The sequence below is a fragment of the Meriones unguiculatus genome (assembly GCF_030254825.1).
Source record: "Meriones unguiculatus strain TT.TT164.6M chromosome Y unlocalized genomic scaffold, Bangor_MerUng_6.1 ChrY_unordered_Scaffold_25, whole genome shotgun sequence".
In the NCBI taxonomy this organism is placed as follows: Eukaryota; Metazoa; Chordata; class Mammalia; order Rodentia; family Muridae; genus Meriones; species Meriones unguiculatus.
Window position 1 is genome coordinate 21347950 of NW_026843710.1, and position 6622 is coordinate 21354571.

Sequence of the window (6622 nt, forward strand, 5' to 3'; positions counted from 1 at the left end):
TCTCTGGGTTGTGTGCTCTCAGCTGCCCAGTTTGAGGCATGTAGGCCTGCTCAGCCTTTCTCTCAAGTTTGTTTTCTACTTGTCAGTTATAGTTACTGGTTCCTGATAAACTCACTGGCTTTCACCTCATGCATTGCAGTATTCTGCCTCTCACAATCAGCACCTGAGAGAATCTTGAGGCTTCCATGGAGATGAGCAAACAAACTTTCCTCAGTTTCCAGTATCTCTGATCCTGTGCACATGTGACTTTTTCTTGTGAATCCCAACAAGTCTTTATCTCCTCCCTTTATCCAGATCCCACACCTTTATTCCTGTTAATGTCTGTGATAATCTCAGGTAGGAAATGAAACTTTTGTGTATTTAATTGGACAGCTTTCTAAGTAGGGAAGCTTGAATGTGATGTGGGATTAAGGGGATGTACCTAATGACAAGGTAGTCTCCTGCTGTGCTGTTGTATCTGAAATTTCCTAGGTTTTGACTTTGAAGTGAGCAGTTACTCACATCCTTACCTGCAGGGTCTAGGGTTCCCTGGCTCTTTAAGAGTGGGGAAACAGAAGGAAACCTGAAAATTCCTGGGACTGGTTTGGTTGAAACAGAGAAAGATTCATGAGTGTAAAGGGAAAAGAGGGACCATAAACTATTTAACAGCTAGTTCTATTCCACAATAGTGCTGGCATCCCTCTATGAGCACATCTGCTTTGGCTGACCAGGTTGATTCAACAGGTATGTCCTGCTCAATGTTCAGTGAGGAACACTTCTGGTCCAGGGGTTTTCATTTAAAAATGTTTCTTCAGGTCATATAACTGGGTACATGTTAAAGGCCTAGGAAACAAGAGCAGGTGTATTTCCTGCTGTGCTCCTCCAGTCAAACACTCTAGATGTAGTGGAAACCAAGAATGCTATTTCTGTGGTGCCACCTGAGCTCATGGGGTCTGAAGTAGATGAGTAACCACTAGTTCATGGCTGAGATTTTGTTACATAATGAGTTTCTGGAAAGTATGCCTTACAAAACCATACTCTACCCTCCTTTAGCCAAATTTTTTTCCATGTTAAAAGTCATTGTAAATATTGTTACCATATTATTTCTATTGATTACGTCGGAATTTCATATAATACACATCACACTCCTTTTCCATTGCTCCCATGTTCAAATTCCTAACTTTTTGTGAAACTAATTTTTTTCTTTAAAATACATCAATGGAAGTATGTGTTGCTCATCTATTCATTTGACCATGATCACAATCTCAGTACCAAGTCCATTAACGAATACTGAGCTCATCCTTGCTGCACCCTGGCACCACCTCCAAGAAGTCCTGAATAGCTCTATATTTCACCACCTTAATCACAGTTTTTCTTATGTATGTATTTATTTATTTATTTATTAAGATTTGTTAAATTTGTATCCCCTTTGCTTCCTCCTTCCTCTTCTCCTTCCATTTCCACCCAGCCTCTTTCTTTTACTCCTATGCCATTTCTCTAGTTTCCTGATAGGGGAGGACCTATTTCCCCTTCTATCTGACCTTAGCTTATCAGGTATCATTCAAGGCTAGCTACATCACCTATATCTGTGGCCTGATTCTCAGGGCATTGTTCTCCATGTGTCCTCAATTCCTTCTATTTGTGTCACTCTTCCTCCCTACTCTTTGCAGGTTTCCCAGAGGTCTGAAGGGAGGGATAATTTCATAAGAAATCCCATTTAGGTCTGGGTGTTTTAAGGTCTCTCTCTCTCTCTCTCTCTCTCTCTTTCTCTCTCTCTCTCGGTCTAATATTGGAATGTGGTTGTCTGTAACCAATAACATTTGATTCAGAAGGAAACTTCTCTGTGGATGGAAGAACATGGCATTGACCTATCAGTTGCGGGCAGAGAGCAACATATTTTAATAACAACAGCCTGGGTTGCTTGAAAATTTTCATAGGATGCCCTGCCCCACCCAATCCCCCTAGTGGAAGATGACCTTTTGGAACTTTATCCCCTAACAATAGGAAACCTCTTAATGAGTGAATACATACTATATTTGTCTTTGTGCATTTTAGTTACTTCAACCAGGATGATTTTTCCCTGTTCTATCCATACCTCTGAAAGTATCATGATGTCATTTTCATAGCTTAATAATATTCTGTTATGGAAATAATGCACAATTTTTTTCCAAGGAGATTGTCAGTCCTGTTCTTTCTTTCTTTCTTTCTTTCTTTCTTTCTTTCTTTCTTTCTTTCTTTCTTTCTTAATTTTTATTTTTTTCTTATTAGTTACATTTTATTACCTTCCCTTTCAATCTCACCCTCTCTCCCTCATCTCTACCCTGCCCCTTTTCAAGTCCACTAATAGGAGGGACCTCCTCCCCATTCATCTGACCCTATTTAATCATGTCTGCAAACTCCTCCTCTGTGGCCTAACAGGACTGCTCCTCCCTTTGGGGTAGGGGAGGTCAAAAAGCCAGCCACTGAGTTCCTGTTAGAAATAGTCTTTGTTCCCCTTACTATGGGAAACCAATTGGTTACTGAGCTACCACGGGCTACATCTGAGCAGAGGTTCTAGGTTATATCCATACATGGTCCTTGGTTGAATGTCAGTCCCAGAAAAGATCCTGTGCCCAGATATATTTGGTCCTTGTGGAGCTCCTATCCTTTTTCCATCATACTAACTCCCCTTCTTCATATGATTCCCTATACTCTGTCGAAGGTTTGGTTATGAGTCTTAGTGTCTGCTTTGAAACATTGCTACATAGAGTCTTTCAGATGCCTTCTGTGGTAGACTCCTGTCATACGTTCAATCCACATCCCATCTGTCTTTATAAATGAGGATTGATCATTTTACGCTGTGTCAGTTCTCTTGATTATCATTTTTAAGTGTACAGATTTCATTATGTTTATCATATCTTATAGGTCTATATAAGCAAGTATATACTGTCTTTTTCTTTCTCCTTCTGGGATATTTCACTCAAAATGATCTTTTCTAGATCCCACCATTTGCCTGCAAATTTCATGATTTCCTCCTTTTTGATTGCTGAGTAGAATTCCATTGTGTGAAAAAAAAGACACACACGGTATATACTCACTCATATAAACATACAACATAGGATAAACCCACTAAAATAGGTATGTCTAAACAAACTAAGCAAAAGAGAAGACCCTAACTAAAACGCTCAATCCCCATCCTGAAAGGCAAAGAGGATGGACATCAGAAGAAGAAGAAAACAGGAAACAACCTAGGAACCTTCTACAGAGGGCCTCTGAAAGCCAGAAGTAGAAAACAGGAAACCACAGAGGGCACAGATGGCATCTGAAAGGCTCTGCCATGCAGACTATCAAAACAGATGCTGAGCCTGATGGCCAACTGGTGGGCAGAATGAATAGAATTTTATGTAAGAAGTGGGAAATAGCAAAAACTGGAGAGGGCAGGAACTCCACAAGGAGAGCAACAGAACTAGAAAATTTGAACACAGGGAACTTCCCAAAGATTCATATTCCAACCAAGGATGGTTCATGGAGATAACCTAGAACCCCTGCACAGATGTAGCCTATGGCAGTTTAGTGTCCAAGTGGCTTACATAGTGATGGGAAGCGGGACTGTCTCTGACATAAACTGATTGGCCTGCTCTTTGATCACCTCCTCCTGAGGGGGGAGCAGCCTTACCAGGCCACAGAAGAATACAATGCAGCCATTCCTGATGTGATCTGATAGACTAAGATCAGAAGGAAGGAGAGGAGGACCTCCCGTATCAGTGGATGTGGGGAGGAACATGCACGCAGAAAGGGAAGGTAGGGTGGGATCAGGAGGGGAAGGATGGAGGGGCTTATGGGGGGATACAAAATGAATAAAGTATAATTAATAATAATAATAATAATAATAATAATGAAAAAAATACCGCAATTTCTGTATCTACTCCTCCATTGATGGACATCTGGGTTGTTTTCAGTTTCTGGTTATTACAAATAAAGCTGCTTTAAACATGGTTGAGCAAATATCCCTGTTGTGTACTTGAGCAAATTTTGGATATATACCTAGCAGTGGTATAGCTGGGTCTTGAGGACGCACTATTCCTAATTGTCTGAGAAAGTGCCAGATAGACTTCCAAAGTGGTTGTACCAGTTTACATTCCCAGGAGCAGTGGAGGAGGGTTGCCCTTTCTCCACAACCTCTCCAGCATGTGTTGTCATTTGAGTATTTCTGTTGTTGTTGAGGTCCAGCTTTAGTCCATGGTGGTCAAATAGAATACAAGGAATTATTTCAATGTTTTTGTATCTGTTGAGGCTTACTTTATGACCAACTATATGGTCTATTTTGGAGAAGGTTCCATGTGGTGCTGAAAAGAAGGTATACTCTTTTGAATTTGGGTTAAAAGATCTGTAGAAGTCTATTAGGTCCATTTGATTTAGGGACTCTGTCAGTGCTTTTATTTCCCTATTTGTTTTCTGTCTAGTTGATCTCTCCCTTGGTGAGAGTGGAGTGTTGAAGTCTCCCACTATTAAGATATTAGGATCAATGTGTGATTTAAGCTTTAATATTGTTTCATTTATGAATGTAGGTGCTCTTGTATTTGGGGCATTGATATTCAAAATTGTGATGTCCTCTTGGTGGATTTTTCCTTTAATGAGAATCTAGTGGCCCTTCTTATCTTTTTTGATTAAGTTGGGGTGAAAGTCTATTTTATTAGGTACTAGTATGGTTACTCCAGCTTGTTTTCTAGAACCATTTGCTTGAAAAACATTTTCAGGCCCTTTACTCTGAGGTAGTGTTTATCTTTGTTGCATAGGTATGTTTCTTGGATGCAACAGAATGTTGGATCCTGTTTCTGCAACCATTCTGGTAGTCTGTGTCTTTTTATTGGGGAGTTGAGTCCGTTGATGTTGATAGAAACTAGTGACCAACAATTGTTACTTACTGTAGATGTGGGGTTGGTGGTGTCACTGAGTTTCATTGCTTGTATTCTTTGTGTGTGTGTGTGTGTGTGTGTGTGTAGTTATCTATTTCCTCTGTTTGCTTAGATGTTGTTTTTTTTCTTTGGTTTGGAGTTTCCCTTCTAGTAACTTCTGTAGAGCTGGGTTACTATGAAGATATTGTTTAAATTTGCTTTTGTCTTGGAATATTTTAAATTATCTGTCTATGTTGATTGAAAGTTTTGCTGGGTATAGTAGTTTGGGTTGGAATCTGTGGTCCCTTAAGGACTGCATGATTTCTCTCCAGGCCTTTCTGGCTTTCATAGTTTCTGTTGAGAAATCTGTTGTGATTCTGATAGGTCTACCTTCATATGTTACTTGGCCTTTTTCCCTTGCTGATTTTCGAATTTTTTCTTTGTTCTGTAGGTTCAGTGTTTTGACTATGATGTGACTTGAAGAATTTTTTTCCTGGTCTATTCTATTTGGTGTTCTGTAGGCCTCTTGCATGTTTATGGACATATCTTTCTTTAAGTAGGGAAATTTTTCTTCTACGTTTTTTCTTGAAAATATTTTCTGGACCTTTGAGCCTGATGTCTTCTTTCTCTTCTACTCCTATTATTCTTAGATTTTGCCTTTTCATGGTGTCCTTGATTTCCTGGATATTTTTTGTTTGGAACTTTTCTAATTTTATTTTTTCTTTGAGAGACATGTCCATTTCCGCAAGTGTATCTTCAGCTCCTGAGATTTTTCTTCCATCTCTTGTATTCTGTTGGTGATGCTTAACTTTGTAGTTCCTGGTCTTTTCTCTATGTTCTCCAGCTCCAGGTTTTTCTCTATTTGTGTTTTCTTCATTGATTCTATTTCTGTTTTCATGTCTTGCACCATTCCCTTCATCTGTTTGAATGTGGAGTCCTGTTTTTTTAATGACGGCTTCTTTTTTTTTTTTTTTTTTTTTTTTTTTTTGTCTGTTTCCTCTCTATATAACACTAATGGTACCTCTACTTCTCTGGCTGTATGTGCTTGTATTTCTATGAGAGCTTTGTTTATTTCTTCTTTATTTGCCTTCATTTGTGTGGACATTTCTTTGAGGGCTTTGTTCATTTCTTGTTTGTTTGTCTCAACTTTCATGGTCATTTCTCTAAGAGCTTTATTTATTTCCTCTTTGTTCCTCTCAATTTCTTTGGCTATTTCTCTGAGGACTTTGTTCATTTCATCTTCATGGGCCTCTAATAGCTGGAGAAACATAGTTTCTTGTATATCTAGTGAATTGAAGTGTCCATTGGTTTGTGGGGTTGCTGGTGAGGTCATTATGTCCTGATTTTTGTTGGGAGTGATCTTATGTCTGCCTCTAGCCATCTGGTTATTTATAATCCTCACTGTTTGTTTCTCGAGATTGTAGTTCAGGCTATGATCATCTCTTTCTGTTTTCTGGACTGTTTTTTCAGGATGATGAGAGAGGTTCACTGGTTTGGGAGTATGCACTGTGGTTTCAGTTTTGCCTAAGTAAGGAATGTGATGCTGGCACTATTCATGTGAGCTTTTAGCAAGCTCAGTGTGCATGTGCAGATTCTCTGTCAATGACACATGAACTTAGTAATGAAGACTTGAAAGAACTATTTGACACTTTTCTATGAACAAGGGTTGTCTTGACTGATCTGGCTGTATCAGCAGCTGTTTCCTACTCTTGGGTCAGTGAGGAAACCTCCTGGTCTTGGGGTTTAGAGTTAAAACAGGGAATTCAGGA